Here is a 20931-nt window from a genome sequence, read left to right as displayed (position 1 = left end):
GTTAAAGAGTGACATAAAAAATGCTTTAAATAAAATAAAAATCAAAGAGCCATTGCAGATCTTGCAAAATAAGTGCTTTCCCCCCATAGACCTGAAACAGAGTGGAGAAATGTTCAATAATCTTCCTCTCTCTCTCTCTCTCTCTCTCTCTCCCTGTACCCAAGTTTTTGACTTCAAGTTACACAATTCCAGAAAGTCTTGTGTGTGTCCTAACTTAGGCATTGCAAGCAAATAATAGTGTTTTGCAAGCTCAAACATCTTAACTCTGGAAAAATAGCTACTTAACCAATGAGTGTTGCAAACCTTCTGCATCCTGAATGTCAATAATTTTCATAAAAGTTCCATCTTATGTAACATATAATTCTGTGGTAAAATACTTTGCTGTGTTAACTTGTTTTTTCCAGTATATGTACAGTTATGAATACATTAAAATGTTAAATATCTTATTTCATGGCAGAAACAGTTTAAATTACAGGAAGTTTAAATGTTAGGAGGGAGTTGTTAAGCATTCAGCACTGGAGCAAGCTGCCTATAATTGCAGATTCTCTGTGCTTGCAGGTTTTAAAGTAAACTTGGATGACATGTATTGGAAATGCTTAGGCAGAAAATATGTGCCAATTACATTTAAAATACATTTCATAATGGCATGAACTAAGCAATCATCTGTATACATTTTCTTAAGTTGTGAAACATGGGAAATTGTGCTCCTTCGTTCATATGTATTTGTGAACCCTTTGGCATACGATTGAAAAGGAAAATATAAATTCAGATGGACACCTATTATTAGAAATCACTTTGCATGCCTCATGGACTGGCAGTGTGGTTAAAGAATTGGGCTGTGGAGACCTGGATTCAAATCCCCGAATCAGCAACAAAACTGGTTCTGTTACAATAAGACTGGCCCAGTCGCACACTTTGGTGACAACCTACTTCACAGGATTGTTTTGAGGCTAAAATGGGATGTGTACATTACTCAGAGCTTCTTTCAGGATGCAAATGAATGAATTTCTCTAGAAATGTCCCTTGATTGTCCAAATGTAAGGCTTACATGACATTCCTTCTTCATTCCAGTTTTGAAAAATTACCCTAAACAAGTATTTTGTTCCTGCAGCTGTACTGGGTGATATTGGTGAATTTTCCCTGAGTATGACTATTGTTGGCTATCACTTACTGAATCCAGTAGCTTGCAGAAAATATTATAAGTAAAATAGGTGTACTAAGGCTTCATTTCAATCTTCACAGAAACTTTCAGAAGTTGCAACATGTGTATGATTCAAGAACTTCTATCTTTCACACACATCCTCCCCCACCCCATCTCTCCAGCTTCAAGAAAATATTGGGTTAGATATCTTCACACATCTAGAGCTCTCTACATATAGTGATCCTTGAACAAATGACATACCCATTCCTACATGAAAAAAAATTCTCTGCTGAACAGATACAGGGGTTGACAGCATTATGTAGGTAAAGCTTCTTTCTTGTTGAAGTAAGGAAAGAGGAGAGCTTAGAATCAGATGCCTTCTTCCTACAAGAATTTCTTGTGTGAAAATTATTTCTACAGGCATATTAACTCATTATAGTTCAGGGTCAGGGTGACAAGATTGGACTTGGATGGCCCATCTTGTACTGCATGGACATCAGTACACAAGTTTAAATAAACTTGGGAATATGCCAATATGTGATGGTTGTGACAGTGTGGTTACTTTCTTCTGGATAGTTACCTGGTAGTGATCAGCCAACCTCTTTACCTTGGCCTCTGGCAGTTAAGGAATTTAAATGTTTTGTGACCCATCTGCTTTGATGCATTTGTATTGTTCTGTCGTATTTTGGAATGGTTTTATATGTGTTAAAGTTGTAGTGATTTTTATCTGTTTTAAATTTGTCTTTTTTACTTGTAACCTGCTCTGGGACATCATGGTGAAGGGCAATGAATAGATCTAATAAATAAATACAATTTGTTTACATTTAGAAATGTTGTTTTGCTCCAGCATGACACTGAATCACAGAAACTAGTTGCATACTGTGGAAAAATGTGTTTGTTCTGAGAGTGCAGTGATTTTAGTAGTGTATTGGTATTGGTGTATTGGAAGGAGGGCTCCAGCTTAGATTTTGAACCAGCTCTGTGCTCTGAAATTTCCTACTCTATACTACTGGGAATGTGGCCTAGATATAGTCAAGGCAAACATCTTGTCTCTAGTTTGCATTTACAATTTGTAGAACCTTTTGGAGGGGACTTGCAAGCATATTTGTTACTCAACTACTGAGAATCAGAAACCTTTTTGCAGCTCTTATTTTAGTGCATTCAGAGATCTAGAAGTACTCTATCCAAATCTACCTTGTGCCCATCCCTGTTTGCAGTATGGAGCAAGTGAGCATGTAATGCCCACTCCAAGAGCAAAGAGTCTTTTTCTTAATTCAATGGGACTCTACTGTTGTTTGTTTCTGCTGTCAGGTGAACTTCGTTGCCCGCCCACCCACCCTGCCTTCCATGGTAGCTTGTACTTTATCTGTGTCCTTTAATTCAAGACTTCCAATCCTCTCTTGATGGAGAGACTGCCTGCTGTGGAAGCAGAGAGAGAGAGAAAGGCTGTTCCTGCAGTTATTCTGTACTTTGGGGTTGCAGCGTGTGAAGTAGAAGCTTCACATTTTTGTGCTTTTCCCTTTGTCATCCTGAGACAGCTCCAGCAGTTCACAGCATCATTATCAGCTGTCTTGGGGTAAACAGAGGAGACAAATTTATAAATCAGCAGCAGTAATTTGTAGATGAGCAACAGGAATATGGCTGAGGGCTTGGACCCCCTGGAGATGTAGGGCTCAAAGTGATCCTTTAGCTGCAACCAATTGGCACTGGTGTGACCCAGTTCTGATTAGCAGCCGCTAGTGGCTAATAGTTATCACTTGATCAATAGCTTAAGCAAACACTGCTTTCTGTAATGAACTGGTCACTCCCAGGGCCTTGTTGAGACATCAAGTTTCAGAGATGGAATGTTGTGTTCATTTGATTTGGTAGTGTAATAATTGCTGTTCTGCATAGTGCTGTGCCAGAGGAACTGCTTTCATGCCTGACCTCTTGACTTCCCTTAATAAAAACTTTTTTTTTTACACTTCTCTTTATATTCTCACATATATTTCTTCCACTTCGTTGACCACTCCATGCAAATGATGAAGTGGCCTCCGGCCCTGAAACCTTATGCCAGCTTTAGTTTTGGTCGTTAAGGTTCTTTGTTGTTTTTAGTATTATATTTGATGGTGCAGTGCTGAGAATAGCTTGCTAAAGAAGGATATTACTTACAGTGAAAGCTTGTGAATCTGTCAGCACTCGCAGCATGGCACACCTTTTTTGCCTTATCCAATTTTTATTTCACCTAGATGGAAATTGAGTTTCTTGGTGATTAAAATTGTAGCTGGTGGAAATATGGAAGGAGAGAACCACATTTCAGCCTGTTATATGCTCTGCTTCAAGGGAGTTGTTCCTTGTAAAAGAACTATATTAGATATTCTGGTCTCTTTTTAAGCAGATAATTAATTCCTTGCATATTCCAGATGCTTACTTTTAATCTTCCCATTACTTATATTTCATGCATCATATTTGAGATGGAATCTGTCTTTCCTTCTCTTCTACTTACTTTGATACTTTTTTTTTTACCTGTAAGAACTCTACTACTGTATTTGCAAAGGAGAAGGTTACACCTATGTTAGCTTTTTGGATCAGGTCCTGTGCACAAGGTTATGATTGGTGCTGTCAGATGTAATAACAGTAATCACCTGTCTTGGGGAGGAGGACCCTGAATCTAGTCTTCTTCCCCACTTCCAAACAGGAAATCACTATAGTCAGATAATTACAATGCCAACTCTGTGTTCAGGGGAAAGAGAAAGCAGGAGAAATGCTTATGCCGCACACTTCTGTGAGGATTGCGCTGCAGCATTTATATTTTTGCAGAGAAATAAGACTGTACCATAGAGCACAGGTGGACAACCCATGGGCTGCATGGGAGATAGTATGAAGGATAAGGCAATGTGCCCTTGGTTTGCTGCTCTAGATAATGGCTTGGTGGTAATAAATTTTAGATTCTGAATGGATAGTTGGTTCTTCCTTTCTTTTATAGGAAGCAGCTAGTTACTTCAAATGAGTATATACCATCAAATAGACACTGCAACAAAGCTGTGGAGTTATTTCAGGGTCAGGAAGCTTAATTTGTGTTAATCAAAATTTCATTTGCCTAAAGAACCGCAACACATGTCTGCAAGATCTCCCACACTTTGATTTCTTTTTGTTTTTGCTCTTGTGGTTCAATGTTCTACATTTTTTCTGGTGGCCCAGTTTCAGTACATGACCAGCAAAGGAGCACGTGTCAATGAGCAACACAGAAATCTTTTTAGCGTGTCAATCCCAACTTGCTCCTCGCTTCTCCTACACATGTGCTTCCTCAGCTCAGTACAATTCAGCTTCTGAAGGATAGCATAGTTTTCTACTCAAGTACTCACCTGGGGACAATTTCTACTTGCCCCAGGCAAGGAGATAAGTGGCAAGTTACAAGCTGGACATCTTTTAGTCCTTGTATGAATGCTGCTTTTTAGTGGTGTCTAGTTTCTTGGATCATCTGTCCCCTATACCTTTGAGAGCTGACTTTTGTCAGGCAGTCTTCACTGACAGTAATAATAAGGATGCTGCAGTTTTCAGGATTTTAATACAGATATCACACTGCCTCTTTTGTGTCCCAGAAGCACAGGGACAGTGAGAAAGATTATCAATGTTTTCATCAAGAAGAGAGAGAGAGAGAAAGAGCCAGATAGATGTGTAAGCTCTAGGAAATGTAGAGAATGCATCCTCACCCAAGTCCTTCCACCTCTTAACAGCCCAAGCGCTGTATAATATCCTTCTGCCCTACTTTTCTTTTTATAATAAGCATCCACGGAAGGCTGCATTCAGAATCAAAGGATGTAGAGGGAGCTGATAGGGGAAAGACTTTGTAGTTCTTTCCTTGCTGGCTGTTTTTGTTCTCAAAATTTGCTATTCACTTCATGGGTGGTAGGGGAGAGACCAAATTCTGCATCTCTTCACCTGCAGAGGGAAAAGGTGCTGTGGGAGGGGTTTTTTTGAAAAGAAACAGCAAAGGGATAAAGGGTTAAACATACACATACCCCTCCACTGCACCTGACTGCAGCCTTCCATGGCTGTGTTTTGTTTAAAGAAATGTTAAAGGGCATTACAGATAGTGCCCAAGTAAGATGTAGCCTGGCCCCAAACTTCATATTATATTATACATACCTATCTCCCAATGTGATGGAGCATTCCATGGGAAATGTTATTGAACATTATGTCAATTTCAGGTAATGCGCTGTGCCGGTTAAGTCCAGTCAAAGGCGACTATGGGGTTGTGGCGCTCATCTTGCTTCAGGCTGAGGGAGCCGGCATTTGTCCACAGACAGATTTCCAGGTCATGTGACCAGCATGACTAAACCGCTTCTGGTGCAACAGGACACCATGAAGAGTGCCAGAGTCCACAGAAATGGTGTTTACCTTCCTGCCACAGCGGTACCTATTTATCTACTTGCACTGGTATGCTTTCGAACTGTTAGGTTGGCAGAAGCTGGGACAGAGTGCATACTTGTTACAGATATGCTTTCCATCTGTAGCTGTAAGATCCATAGTTGAAAGGACATTTTATGAGCATGTATCAGTATTCACCGATGGAACCTATACTTTATTTATTTCCACCCTCCACACACTTAAGAGCAGCTTATTAAGACTTTTCATACCAAAGAAAAACAGGCAAAGAAACAATAAAAAGTCAGAGCAAAACAAGTAGACAATAGAAAATCTCCCACAATCCATAGCGCACCAATAAATAAGCACAAGTGATGCAATCAGGGAACCATTATAGAAGTAATCAATGAACCAAGCATATTGATATTATTTTTAACTGTCAGCCTATAATATCACTCCATAAAGCAACATGAGTTGATTAAGAAATCCAACCATGATCTTTGGCCTGGACATAATTAATAACACCATTTCACATAATATATATTTTTTAAAAAAATCATTGGATTCTTCCATTTCCTTGACTGAAGTGTAAGTTTTTCCATAAGGGCCACCACCCAGATTTGAGAATGCCACCACTCCTTTAAATGAGCTGTTACTAATTTCCAATTTTAGGATACCACCATAGAGTCAGCAATTAAAAAAAGATACCAACAAACTCTTATGAAGTATCTTTTTGCCTCCATCAGAAATGGACAGCATTGCAGTAAGTGGACCTGGTATCAACAGCTGCCCCGTAATCAATTGGCGCTCATAAATAGCTGTCTTCCAAAACACCTCAAATATGCTAAATGTACAGTTTTGGCAAGTATTGTTGAGTTATCCTACTCAAAGTATGAGAAGCCAGATACCACCTAAGAATCAATTTAAATGAATTGTCTTTAAATCTTTAGGTAGAATGGAGCTTTCTCCTATGCTTTGTCCATTTTTTCCTCCCTCCCCCTTACCGATATGTTTCCCATGCCTGACAAGTATACCAGCAGAGTCAGCCCGCAATAGTTTATACAGTCCAGATGAGACACCTTTGTCTGTAAATTAAGGTAGATTAGAATTTTTATTCAAATAACATCAGCAATGTGGTAGCTTGCTGCAAGGATTGACAAAAAGTGCTGAATATAATATATTTGTTGCCATGTACAAGAGAATCTATGCAATTTACGCATAAGTTGCTCATTTGTAATTTGCAGTACAGTAAGTAAAGGTAATGGGACCCCTGACCATTAGGTCCAGACATGGCCGACTCTGGGGTTGTGGCGCTCATCTCGCTTTATTGGCCGAGGGAGCCGACGTACATCTCCCGGGTCATGTGGCCACCATGACTAAGGCGCTTCTGGCAAACCAGAGCAGCTCACGGAAATGTCATTTACCTTCCCACAGGAGCGCTACCTATTTATCTACTTGCACTTTGACGTGCTTTCGAACTGCTAGGTTGGCAGGGAACGAGCAACGGGAGCTCACCCCGTCGCAGGGATTCGAACTGCCGACCTTCCGATCAGCAAGCCCTTGGCTCTGTGGTTTAACCCACAGCACCACCCGCGTCCCTCTTTGCAGTACAGTACAATGGTGTAAATAGCTCTAATTCTGCAAATGCCCTCCCCCTTCCCATGCCTTAAATTGTTTGAATTGATCTGAACTATAAAGCAATGGATGATTTCATACAGGGGTTAGAGGCAATAAAAAGAGTGGCAGGTTTTTTTCTCCAAACATTCAAATCAGCCAGGAGAAAAGGAACCTATACTCTTGACAGATTTACTTTTGGTGGGGAAACCCGTGGCTAAGCCATTAGGTACTCAGCCATGAGCTTCCACATCCAGGTCAGCGTTTCAAAAAGAATCTTTTAAAATGTATTACAGTGATTCATACTATTCTATGGAGATCGAATCTATCGCTCGGAAATCTGCATATATTCCAGGATGAGGGTATATTGGTTGCTGCAGAAGAAAAGGGGAAGTTTCACATGTTCGGGCATAAATGGTACTTTCATATACCTTATAGGTAAAAACCATTGTTCTGTCAATCAGAAAGATAACCATGTGAAGACCAAATCAATATTGACATACAGCGTGGACAGCCATGTTGCCATTGATTTCAGAAATACCCTTACGAGCTCTCTTCAGAGTTTGAGTTCACAATGCAGCTGTGTGTAATTCAAAACTATGGAGTATTTTATAGCTGAGCAACCAGGGAAAATTCTTTTATTCATGTATTAAGGCTAAATCCTATAAATCTGTGGTCCTTTATTAGTAATCAATGCCATTGTTTCATGAGTAAAGCCTTTAATAAGTTCAAAGAGAATCTCAGTGCTGAAAGTATAGGGTCTATACTTTGTCTTAAAACTCAGAAAAGCCACAGAGTTATCAGATATTCTTGTAAGCATGATGTAGGGACTTTATAAACCAGGCCAAACAATTTCAAGATTGAAGAGAGTGTTCTTAATATATCAACTGGGAAATCCCCTCCATTCACATGCTCTTGATTATAAAAATGACCTTTCAGTGTTTTATGATTGGCATAATATCATCTCCCAACACATGGGGAAGGGCCATAGCTCAGTAGTGGAGCACGTGCTTTGCATACAAAAAGCTGCAGATTCAATCTCTGGGTAAGACAGAGGGAAACTTTTTTGAGATCCTGGCATCCATTGCCAGTCAGGGTAGACCACCCTGAGCTAGGTGGACAATTGGTCTGACTCAGTATGGCACAGCTTGCAAGTTATGAAAGTTGTTATTATCCCCATAAATGCATGTGAAAGGCTACTAAAATAGAACAGTGGTTTGCTAATAGTTTATGGCTGAGGCAAAGTATAAGATTTCTAGCCTATGCAGGTGAAATCAACAAGCAGGATGAGGAACCTGTCACCCACTAGATGATGTTGGGCTGCAACTCCCCTCATCCCTGCCCGTTGATGATGCTGGCTGAGGCTACTGAGAGTCCAACCGCATCTGGAGGATCACAGCTTCCCCAGAGCCTCTAAGAATACAGAAGACTCTCTGCTTCACACAGTCGCCCTCCTCCACAAGTTGAAGGTAAGGAGCAGTACTTGAGAGCAGTACATGTGAAAAGGATCTAGGAGTCTTGGTTGACCACAAACTTGACATGAGCCAACAGTGTGACGCGGCAGCTAAAAAAGCCAAGGCAATTCTGGGCTGCATCAATAGGAGTATTGCATCTAGATCAAGGGAAGTAATAGTGCCACTGTATTCTGCTCTGGTCAGACCTCACCTGGAGTACTGTGTCCAGTTCTGGGCACCATAGTTCAAGAAGGACACTGACAAACTGGAACGTGTCCAGATGAGGGCAACCAAAATGGTCAAAGGCCTGGAAACGATGCCTTATGAAGAACGGCTAAGGGAGCTGGGCATGTTTAGCCTGGAGAAGAGGAGGTTAAGGGGTGATATGATAGCCATCTTCAAATATATAAAAGGATGTCACATAGAGGAGGGAGAAAGGTTGTTTTCTGCTGCTCCAGAGAAGCAGACATGGAGCAATGGTTCCAAACTACAAGAAAGAAGATTCCACCTAAACATTAGGAAGAACTTCCTGACAGTAAGAGCTGTTCAACAGTGGAATTTGCTGCCAAGGAGTGTGGTGGAGTCTCCTTCTTTGGAGGTCTTTAAGCAGAGGCTTGACAACCATATGTCAGGAGTGCTCTGATGGTGTTTCCTGCTTGGCAGGGGGTTGGACTTGATGGCCCTTGTGGTCTCTTCCAACTCTATGATTCTATGATTCTATGAGCATGATGAAGGAAGCACAAAGCTGGTATTGTATGCTCATCCCCAGACCCACTGCTCACATGGAACATAGGAAACTTCCTATATATTGGTCCATCTAGTTCAGCATTGTTTACACTGAAGGGGGTCTGAAATGCTTGGGGTTGAACCTGGGATCTTCTCATGATATAGGAGAGGGAAACTGGAGATTGTTTATGTATGCAACAACAGCAGCAAGAATTTTATTAGCACAAGTATGGAAAACAGAGAAAACGCCAACAAAGGAAGAATGGCAAGTTAAGCTTATGGACTACGCAGAATTGGCTAAGCTGACAGGATACACGAGAAAGACAACATCGATTTCAAAAAGGAGTGGGAACCATTTACAAACTATATAAAAAGACAGTATAAAGATTTGTACCCCTTGGCAGGTTTTAACTAAACTTTCACAACTATATAAGAGGTAAAACCAGCAGGGTATAGAATTTGTTTAATAAATCAATACGGAAATACGGAGGAAACCAAAGAGGGGGGAGGGGAGAAATGGATATATAAATTGTTCAATTAAGATTTGTGGAAGATTTGTTGTTATAATTCAAAAATTCAATAAAAATTATTTTTTTAAAAAAAAACCTGGGATCTTCTACGTGCAAAGCAGATACTCTTGTACTTAGTGTGGCCTTTCATGTGTTTTCATTGCACTTCATAGGGCTTATGTCTCATTGCTCACACTCTTAGCTGCTATACTGCACCCAAGCTAACTCCAAAATTAATAATAATAATTTTATTATTTGTACTCCACCCATCTGACAGGGTTTCCCCAGACACTTTGGGTGGCTTCCAACAAATATAAAAGCATAATAAAACACCAACCATTAAAAACTTCCCCATACAGGGCTGCCTTCAGACGTCTTCTAAAAGCTGTATAGTTGTTTATCTCTTTGACATCTGATGGCCACTACCGAGAAGGTCCTCTGCCTTGTTCCTCATAACTTCACTTCTTGCAGTGAGGGAACCGCCAAAATGCAATGTCAGGTTTAGCTATTATTAATCTCTTAGCCAGAGGACATTGTCATTAAGGTAGGACAATCTGGTAAATTGCAAATTATGCAAATTATGGCAGTGTCCTGAAAAATCCATATATCATGAAATTTTACTATTGGTACATCACAGGAGAATGCAGTGGCAAATCTTGATAGGTAGGGAAACTTGACATTCTCACACAATGCACCTGACAAATATGATTATTTTTGTTACGGACCATGACCCCTTTATAAATACACATAGGTATGATGAAAAGTCCTGAGGATACCACATGAGAGGCCATGGATCACAGAATCAGAGAGCTGGAAGAGACCCCAAAGATCACCTGCTACTACAGCATCCCTGATACATGGCCATCCAAGTCATTTATAAAGATGTTTACAAGCAACAGCATCAGGACAGTATTCCGTGGCGCCCCGTTTCTCATTGCTTTCCAGGCTGATGAGGGACACACTTTAGGTGGTCTACCTTTTCCCTTAAATCTCATGGCATCTAAATCAGAGGCTACAGTACCACCAGCAGTGAGTCAGGTCTCTCTTGGGATGGTGCAACATTGGGAGGAGAGATACTTTTATCTGTTGAATACATGATTGTAAATGATACCTCTGAAATATATTATAGCTCATTGTATTTCCTTCATTGACCACCTATCCAAGCACACTATCTTGCTTCTATTTTCTGGATCACTTCAGAAAGTTAAAATTGCACCTAGTCATTGGACCTGATGGTCTGCCAACACATGAAATGATACTGGGGACGGGACTTATACGACATCTCTTCAGCTGCTGTCTCAGAGGCGATGAATTACACTTTAACAAGAAGATGAGAGGTTGCTAATTTTAGAAACACAGTTTTAAACTGATGCCAAAGTCCTGCCGTTCAACTATTAATAATATGGAAGTCCTTCCTTCCTTTGCATGTGCTCAGCATGCTGATCTAGTGTGGCATGGCTCTCTATGAAACACCTTCATACTGAAGGGCACTTGACTAGAATCCATGTATTGAAAAAACAGAAGCGGGGATTCGAACACTGCTAGCCTTAAAAGAAGGAACTTTATGCACAAGCATGACTTTCCCATTCCACCAACTATGGAATGGCATATTCCATAGTTAAATTCCACCTCAAGGAGAGTGAGCTAACTCCATGATGGTTTGATTCTGCAGCTTTCCCTTTTGCCAAGTATCCTTTGCAAACAAATGTACTCGGAGGGGAAATCAGGGTCACAGAAACCAGCCACCAGCTAGCAGGTACTTCAAAAGCTAGCAGCCTCATGTTATTCTTGCTGCTACTGGAGACAAAGTGCATTAAATTATTCATTGCATTTTTAGTACAAGTGCAACATTTTGAACTCCTGTCCCCTAAGTTGTCTTGCGAAAGAAAGAAAGAAAGAAAGAAAGAGCAATAACAAGCAAATATGTAAGCATTGAAAGAGAGAAAAGGAAATACAAATATATAAACATTGAGAGAGAGAAAAGGTAATCTGTAAGACCCACACAATCCCCCTCAATTATATCATTGTGCTCTGCAGGTAAATTTTTCCATGCAACTCACCACTTACAAGGGGACCTGGTGGCTATTGCATTCTATCAACTTTTAAAAATAACAAAAACAGCAGTGACTCAGATTTGACTGCTCCTTATTCCCTAGTAAATATAGTAAACAAATTAACCAAGGTAACTCTGCTTTTTGGAGTTGCGTTTATATCTTTTCTAGTTGTAAATATAATGAATTTCTAATCATGATCAAGTTTGAAAAACCTGGGTCCAAGTTCTAAAACTACTGTGAGCAGAAGCCATTGCTCCATGGGCAGCTGCTTATGTGGAGGGAGATTCCCAGAAGACATTCCCCTGTCCAGCTCTCAGCACAGTATAATTCTCACTGCCACTGCAGTCCAAGGAGGCCTTTCTTTGCCTTCCATCTACAAAGAACACTGACATCAAGAGAGGAGGTTAACTTCACCCAGTGTCGTGCCAGGATCTTGCATGTGAGAATGGAGGGGCATTCTTGCGCTAATCTCTCTTTCCCCAGGTTTATTTCCTTACCTATTTCTATCCTGTTGGAAATAAAAAGGACCAAGCTACACCATTTCTTGTCTTGGGATAAGTTAACCCCTGATTTGGGGGCAAGTCAAGGGATTGGGAAGGCATTGAATTATTCACAACCAGTCCTTCCTCTGGTCTACCTGGGCATACTTCCAACCCACCCATGGAATCCCCCCTTTTCAGCCCCACCAACATTGGTGCTCCAACACTGATAGGACAAGGGCCACAGAAATTTTCAGGAAAGAGGAATCTTGGTGCAGAGCCTCAGGGGCACCACAACTATAATTTAAAATGGAGTGTGAGAGGCAGGGTTGCCAAATTTTGGTGTGGCACAGGGCACCCCTTTCTGAGGTTTAAAGCTCTTTTTCCACCAATGGAAAGGGTGACCCAATGTGTCTCCTGAGTGTTACTACACTTGTGAAAGGGGGTGGGTTAATATTCAAAATGCTCAGCAAAGCTTTGAATTTCTAGAAGAAGAAGAAGAAGAAGAAGAAGAAGAAGAAGAAGAACTTGATTGTGATACAGCAAAAAAGTGGTTAATCCAAACTTACTTTTCCCGACTCCATGGATGGCAACATGAGGAAGAGAGGTAAAATTACTTTCTGCCACAATTTATAGTTGCCTAGGGATACAAGGGAAATGTAGCTTCCAACTGTTAGTTTTGTATACTAGCTTGCTTTCTTTTTTAGTCACAGTAGCCTGATTTTTCACACTGAATTTCTCCAAGTGCACCGGTCTATGTTACATGCTAGCATTATGGTATTTCTGGACAGATACTTTTAATTTTTAATTATCATTCCTGAGAGATGCATGGATGATGCCAGCAAGAAATTCCTAAAGCTTTGCCAAAGCTCATTGCAATATGTGATTTACCATCTGCAGTTTCAAATCTGATGGTGGATATGGGCAGAATGTTCTCCCAGTGAATAAAAACCTCTCCAGGATTTGCCTAAGTGATTCTGTGTCGTGTCTGCCATGCTCTAGATAATGTGAAAAGTTTATTTCAAATGTCTTATGCAATATGACATCATGGGGGTGGGGGACCACTGCAGTGTCCTTTCTACCAATTCATTTTACCGAGTAGTGTTAATACTGTATGCAGTTGAATACGCTTATCTTTGGGGCCCAATCACCTGCTACCAACACGACAGTGTAATTGCAATTTAACATGTTTTTTAAAGAATGTTCCCTACATCAAAGGCTCATCTCCTCTGCCTATACCATATGCTATGTGTCTGTAGAAAGACTCTTAAACATAATGAAAATGGTGTAATCACAAACAAGAAAGTTAACATGGATAACCATTGTGGTGAATGTTATAGATCTTAACGTCAGCTAACAGCTATCAGAATTTTAGGATACCAGTATTAATTGTTAGGGTTATTGTTTAGAAAAAAGCACCCTGATTAAATCATTACATGCAGAGACCAATGCAGATACTAACGTAAGATGGGCATACTGCTTAAGTATCCTAATCAAGAAACCACTTAATGAGGTGTTCCAACATTCAGATTAGACTGACAAACGTATATATTCATACCTAAGGGACAGGACAAAGGAGTGGATGATAATGACTTAAGAAATTATCAGGACTGAAATACCAAATCTTATATCAAAGTCACAAAATATTACACAGTGGGGTGGGCCTTCCAGACTTAGGATCTGTCCATGCTGCATGCTTAAAGCACATTACTTCTCCTAAGAATCCACAGAACTGCATTTTACCCCTCACAGAGCTACAATTCCCAGACACAGTTTTCAGAATTCTTTGTGGGAAGTCATGTGCTTTCAGTGTGGTGTTCTCAGCCTAGTAGCTGGAATCCTAACTTTCATCATGCCCTGCTAGCAGGGCCAATGGCTACTGAACAGTATAGACCTGTAAGACCACAGGTGGTATACGATGCATGGCATTCCGTGGTTGCTAAGCAAATTGTAACACCTAATTTTAGAAATGAATGGGACAGGCTTTTGTTTGGAAGTAAAGTCTCTGTATTTTGTGTACAGGAATTAATTTGCCCCAGAAGTTTCTAAAATCTGACAAAGTAGCAGAATGACACTGGACATTGGAGATCTCTGCCAACACCCATGATATGGAAAATCCTATTTGAAACATTACTGTAGGTCCCGAAGTTCAAGATTACACAGGCTTCCAAATACATATTCCACACAGTGCTTGTTTGTGTACATAAAATATGTCCCAGTCTCATGTGTCCCCATCCACATTCATGAAATGAAATATTTGCATATTACTGCTAAATCAGCTCATTAGCAAGCAGGTAAATTTAGTATTAGAAAGTAATAGCTGGAAATAAATATTCTGACTCTGCTTCCTGATCTATAATTAGATCTAAATTCAGTTTCACCAGGCAAAATTACCAGTATTAATGTTTAGGTTCTGTGATCAGACCTCAAGTAGGTTACAGGCTTATGAAGACAAAAATTCTGTGAAAAATAAAGTATTTTGAGACAACACCCTTACAGGTCCAGTCCTGCTCAGTATCACATAATTAGGAAGCCTGCAGTTATAGGTTAGCTTATATAGCCATGTACCACATTTCTTTAAATAAACACACAGAAACACAAACTTTTAGGTTAGAATGATAGCTTACTGAGGTTGAAAGTGGAAATATTGAAACCAATGGACTATTTTGAAACTAGTATAAACATTTCGCCAAGCTACAGCCATCCTTCATAAACCAAACCCTACAGCAACTAACAGCACAATCCTATACATATCTATTAAGAAGTACCGGTAAGTCTCACCCAGTTCAGTGGAGCTTAGTCCCTAGTAAATGGGTATGGCAGGGGGGAGATGGGGACTTTTTCATCCAAAGGGCCACACATCCCGTTTTTGGAAGTTGCATGAGCCGCATGCCAGTGCTAGGCAGGGCTAGCGACAAAAGTGTGTGGACAATGGATGTAACTCTTTTATATTCCATCCACACAAAAGCCAAAGAGTCCTGTCCCCATGGAGAAAACAAAATGATGCAGAAGTGCCTCCCTTCAGACTGCGTGATGTCCAAAAGCTAATTCAGAGCTGTTCATAAAACAGTTCCTGCTGTCATGTTGGAGATCAACACTGTGTCAGGAAGCCAACCAGATCTGACTCCATCGTTCTACCCATGATTGTGCAGAATCAGTCACTGTGGATAATCGGATGCAGGAATAGATAGACTTCTGGTCTGATCCAGCAGGGTTTATGTTTGTTGGCTTAATCAGAATCTTTTCCCCTTCACAGTTGTCAGGGTGGATGTTAGGATTCTGTGGAAGTGGTACGGCAATGATTTTGGGCTGTCCATTGAATGCTATGGGAGTATTTTAAGTTATACCAACTTTTCTGCCAGTATACCAACTTTTCTGCCAGTTATACCAACTTTTCTGCCAGTATATTACAACTTCTTCAGAGAGTGAGACAAGATGTGAGCAAAGAATTCCAGCTAAGTTGCAGTCCTTCCCCACCATAAGCCCAACAGCCTTTCTCTTTTTTTACACTGCACTGGTAGAGTTAAACCAATATCATCATGATGATAGTACTTTTTTTAAAAAAACAGGTTGAATTGATGTTATACTTATACAATAAAATGCCAATGAATAGTTAGCACTCATTGACTCATACATACATACAACCATTTCTAAAAAGGCTTCAAATAGTTTTGTTTGCAAAACGTCTCTTGTAAAAGGCTGAGCTGAATAGTTACTGATAAGATTCACACCATGCCTTACCATTAATAGTAATTAATTTTACACCTCATTCATAGTTCATTATATTCAGAGAGCTGAAGGGACCATCTCAACTTCTGTCTTAGCATTTTTCATCATTATCTATTTCTCATGACCAAGTTAATTTTTCTTTGAAATGAGGCATTGTATGCTGAAAAGAAATTAACTTAGGGGCAGCAGGAGAAAGAGAGAGGGAGGGAGGGGGAGAGACAGACAGACAGACAGAGAACTCTGTCAAAAGGGGTCTGCAAAGCCCTTTGTTTCTTACAGTCCATGTGTTGTGTGTGTGTGATGCGCTTACCATATGTTAAAAATAAATAGTCAGCTAATTTTAAATGTAAATAGAGATGATGATATTGAAGTTACATGTCTGTGGTTTTTATTAAATCAATATACTTTCTAGTAGTGAAAGAATGAAAGAGTATTTTCATTAGACTTGGAACATCTACATTACAAATGATTCTTAAAAACAAGCAAGCAAGCAAGCAAGCAAGCAAGCAAGCAAGCAAGCAAACAAACAAACAAACAAACAAACGCAAGCACAATCCTCTCCCCCCCCTTGCTTTCAGTCAGTTACATGCAGAATAGTGCCCTGTAGTCCTCCACCAGGTTACCTGAACAATCATGCACTTTTGTACAAAGATGGATTGTGACATTTAGGCATCGTCTGCAGCTCAATGGTTGAACATTGCATGCAGAAGATCCTAGGTCCAGTCCCCACTGTTTCTTTCTCCAGGCAGGGCTGTGAAATCTTGAAGAACCATTGCCAGTCAATAGCACTGCTAGGCTGTATTGAACTAGATGGAACTCGATATAAGGCCGCTTCCTGTGTTCCTATGCAGTTATATGGCTGCAGGTCCTTCCTCACTCTACTTTGCCTCATTCAGATGATGGCTCATTTCCAGGGCCCCATGTGCTGTCATCTGTGTGATCTTGAATCTATTTTGCCATCATCTTCCTAACACCATGCTAAATGCAAAAGGCATGAGCGATTGCCTTTTGCTTGTCACTGAGATCTACCCAGAGACACGCAAAGCAATTAGCTTGCAAGGAGTCAAGCTTATAATGCTGCTAAGTGTTCTGCTTTCATGTTGTAACATTAGCTTTAAGACAGATGAAATATGAATAACACTTCAGTGTAGGTTAAAACCATCTAGTTCATGAGTTAAATGGGAAAACTGGGTGAGGAGATCATTTACTAGGCTAGCGACAGGAAGCTTGCAGCCTTCCAGATGCTGCTGAACTATATGCAAGGCATTTGAATCTTATATGACGCCACATGTCCTAGTGCCAGTGACAATGGGAGAAATAACCAACTATATTTGGTCATAGACTTTGTGGCAAAGGTGTGGAACCTCAAATACAAGGACTGATAATACCTCTCACTTCCATGGTTGGAAGGCAGGGAAGAGTATGCATACAAATAAGTCTACAGTACAATGGTAAAATTTACATCCCTTGCTTTGTCCATTTTTGCCTCTAGAATATGACTCTCAGAAGGTTATCAAGTGTGGCCCTCAGCCTGAAAAAGGTTCCTTACCCCTTTGTTTGTGGTAATAAATGGCTTTTTTAAGGTACAGACCTAAATACGGTGAAAAGTTTAGGCAGGAGGGGCCAGCTACAGGACAATGATTTGATGAGAGATCTACGGAAGCAGTAATAAGTGAGTACATTATTGAACAAAGAAATAATTAGAAGAGTATTAATGATCATGGTTTTTCTCGGTGCTGCATAGTTAGCTACTTCTAAATACTAATGATTGCTACAAAGGAGTAAATAATTAAATGTTAATTACCACACACTATTTCTTTAATAGTTTTATAATAGCAGTAAGCTAAACATGATGAAGAGTTACCACAGAATAGTTGTAATCTTTTCAGCTGGTTGCTGAAGTTGAGGCTATCAAACAGAAGTCCACATTAATTGGTTCGAGCAGCAGTCAAAACACTGTGAACACCCACCCACCCATCCACCATGGGCCACTTAAAACAACATGGTGGAGGGCAGCGGAATGAGCGGTGCTATTAAGCAGGGACTTTGCCTTCTCTTTTGGAAGAACAAAGGAGGATACTGGCCTAGTAAGCAGGATCAGTTTGTTGGTGGATTAGATAAAGGGAAGCTATATAACATGTAGGCAGTTGGCTGTTAAGGAGGACAGGTGCACATGAAGAGAAACGAGGATAAATTCAGAGATACAACAACACTCTATAAAATTAATACATGTTTATTTGATTGAAATATGAAGTGGTGACAAAAGTGGGTATTTCACTGTGTCTGGAAGCAAATCAAGCCACACCACATAATAGAACCTCTTCTTGACATTGTGCAGGCAGTGACCATTTTGCGTGGGGTTTTTGTTCCTGGCCCCCGCATGCGTAAGCATATAAGTGTGCCCTGCCCCATTCCAACCCATTCTGTTCCACCCCCATTCTGCTCTCTTCCAGGTCAAAAGGACCCACATGTCGGCAATTGTGTATCAGTAGTTGCTGCCTGTATTGTCAAGTTTTCCTTACATGCTTAACAATGCAATCCTCTCATGTATAGGGTTTTTTTTTTGGGGGGGGTTGAGTAAATCCAACCGTATTCCTCCTTCCAGCTTCCCCCAAAGTAAAGGTGTATAGGGCTAGAGCTGAAATGTGACTTTTTCTAGTGGTGAGTCACAATTACATAGTAAGAGCTGCCACCCCACCCTGCCTCACTAGCTACTCCAGTTGATGGGGGCATAGCTGTCAAGTGTCCCTTATTTGAAGGGACAGTCCCTTATTCCAGCGCCATGTCCCGCTGCTGTCCCTTATTGATGGATGTCCCTTAAATGTCCCTTAAATGATGTCCCTTAAATTTCAAAGGAAGCAGCTCCTCTCCCTCCCTCCCTGCCAGCCAGGGAGGAGGGAGGCTCCAACTGTGTTGCTTGGCTGTGTTGCTCACCCAATAAGAAGTCTAAGAACGACTGGGGGGTGGAGCTTGCATGCCTTGTGTGTGGCTAGTTAATGCAAGCTGAGGGTTTTTTTGAATGCTGGATGCCATTTTGTTGCACGTGCTGCTGCAAACTTTGCAGTGCAAAGCCAGGCCAGGGAGCCATCTTAAGTTGGGGTTGCATAGGCCTTGTGGTGCACGTGATTCAGATTCTATTCAGTTGAACCTCTGGTTACAAAGTTGGTTGGACAGTGTTCTCGAAGCTACCCAGCATGAGTTTGACCAGACTGCAGGAGGACAGGAATACTGGAGTGCCTAGAACAGATGAGGCTGCAGGTCCCTTATTTTGGCTGCTGTTCCTTTATTTTCAAATCTGTAAGTTGACAGCTATGGATGGGGGAACTCTCCTTTTGACTGGAAAGATCTTTCTGGCAAGTCTTGCTAGATAGTTTACTGTTTCCTCCTCCTCCTCCTCCTCCTCCTCCTCCTCTTCTTCTTTTTCTTCTTCTTCCACTTCCATGCTGTTCAATTGTCAAAATGACTTCTATGCAATAATACACTTGGTCCTGGTGAGTTCAAACAGAGCAGCTGCTAAGTAATTTCTAACATATTAGCAGTGGTATCCACTGCTTGGGAAATAAGGGGAATTCCTATGCTATGCCATGACAATTGTTGTTTCTGTTACCATATTAATATGAAAGCAATTTTTAGCATATAGGGTAGAACTAAGAGGTGTTTCCTGGATGACTGAATTTACTTTTGAATGTGTGTCTGTGAACCATTCTCTTTTCCTGTTCTCTGGCACCAACAGAGGCTTCCTTTCCAAACAGCAGCTGAGGAGCAGCAATTTTTATGAGGATCATAACGGGTCCTAAAGGGTTAAGCCTGGTGTAGAGAACTGGATCTGACCAACAGGCCAGAGATTGCCCCCACACCCCAGACCAAATTTGACAAGAGGGTGGGAGCATCTATCTGTCAACCACCTGATGTCACAGTGAGGTCAGATGACCTGTTTTTGCAGAGCCCTTTGCATTACAATCTCAACAATCAGCTGGGGAGGGGAAGCATTTTTAGAAAAGAAGCTGAAAGGATTGAGAAATCTTTTACTCTGCCTTTTTGCCTCTGTGCCTTCATTGTTTAAGAGAGAAAGAAAAACTCAAGCAACGTGTAACTGAGCATCACCTATGGCTGTACTGAGTTAGCATAGCAAAAATAAATTAATGAACATGTTTAATGTCACTGAATATGGAAGGGAACATCTATTGTGAAACAATGCAAGGGCCACATCTTTTTTACCTTTGTAGGCAGCCCAACCCACAACTTAGCTAGGCCTGGAATCTGGATTTAATGTGATGCAAGTCCCATTGGCTTAAATAAAAGTACTTCAAGCTTTAGTGGACTTTGTGTATCAGGCTGACAGCCATTTAACATAGTTCAAAGGGCTGTATATTTAGGTTTCCTACAGAGTACCAGTGAACCAAAAGATTGACAGATAAATGTACTCTTTTTTCCTTTTATTGTTTTATTACCTGCCACACTAGTCACTGGTACCTGATTATAAAAAAATAAGTATACTGTGAGTTTTAGTAAAACCATAATTTAATGTCAAGATGTTAACCTTTTTCCTGTATTACTATTTTCTCCTTTTAGTTTTCTCCGTGCAGAGTCCTTTGCCATTCCAGCTAAAACCCTTATGTTTCGACTGCAGTTGCCCAGAATAAAATTGACATTTCCTCTAAAGATTACATTCATTTTACCTTTTTTGAAAAGCTTCTTGAACTTTAGAAATGCCCTCAGCTTTCTGCACAAGATGATTGGTTTCGCTATTTCTATAACTTTCATTTCTGCGTTTCAAGGCTACAATTAAAATTTTTTGCCACTGAGGAACAAATGGGTATATGTGATATAGCCTCTATGCTGTAATTTCTGATTGTGCAAAAATATAAGTTATTTTCA

At 40.5% G+C, this 20931-nt stretch overlaps 1 long non-coding RNA gene across 1 annotated transcript; it reads left to right on the top strand.

Moving 5' to 3' along the window:
- Positions 1 to 12755: 12755 nt before the first annotated feature.
- On the top strand, positions 12756 to 20720 carry LOC309340071. Its single transcript, XR_014155794.1, has 3 exons — positions 12756 to 12931; positions 17637 to 17725; positions 20626 to 20720. It is a non-coding gene; the product is annotated as an uncharacterized lncRNA (long non-coding RNA).
- Positions 20721 to 20931: the final 211 nt, after the last annotated feature.

The sequence above is a fragment of the Podarcis erhardii genome, assembly GCF_964252035.2.
Source record: "Podarcis erhardii genome assembly, chromosome: 4".
NCBI lineage: Eukaryota > Metazoa > Chordata > Lepidosauria > Squamata > Lacertidae > Podarcis > Podarcis erhardii.
The sequence above is the reverse complement of the archived record's forward strand: the minus strand, read 5'-3'. Positions and strand labels throughout refer to the sequence as shown.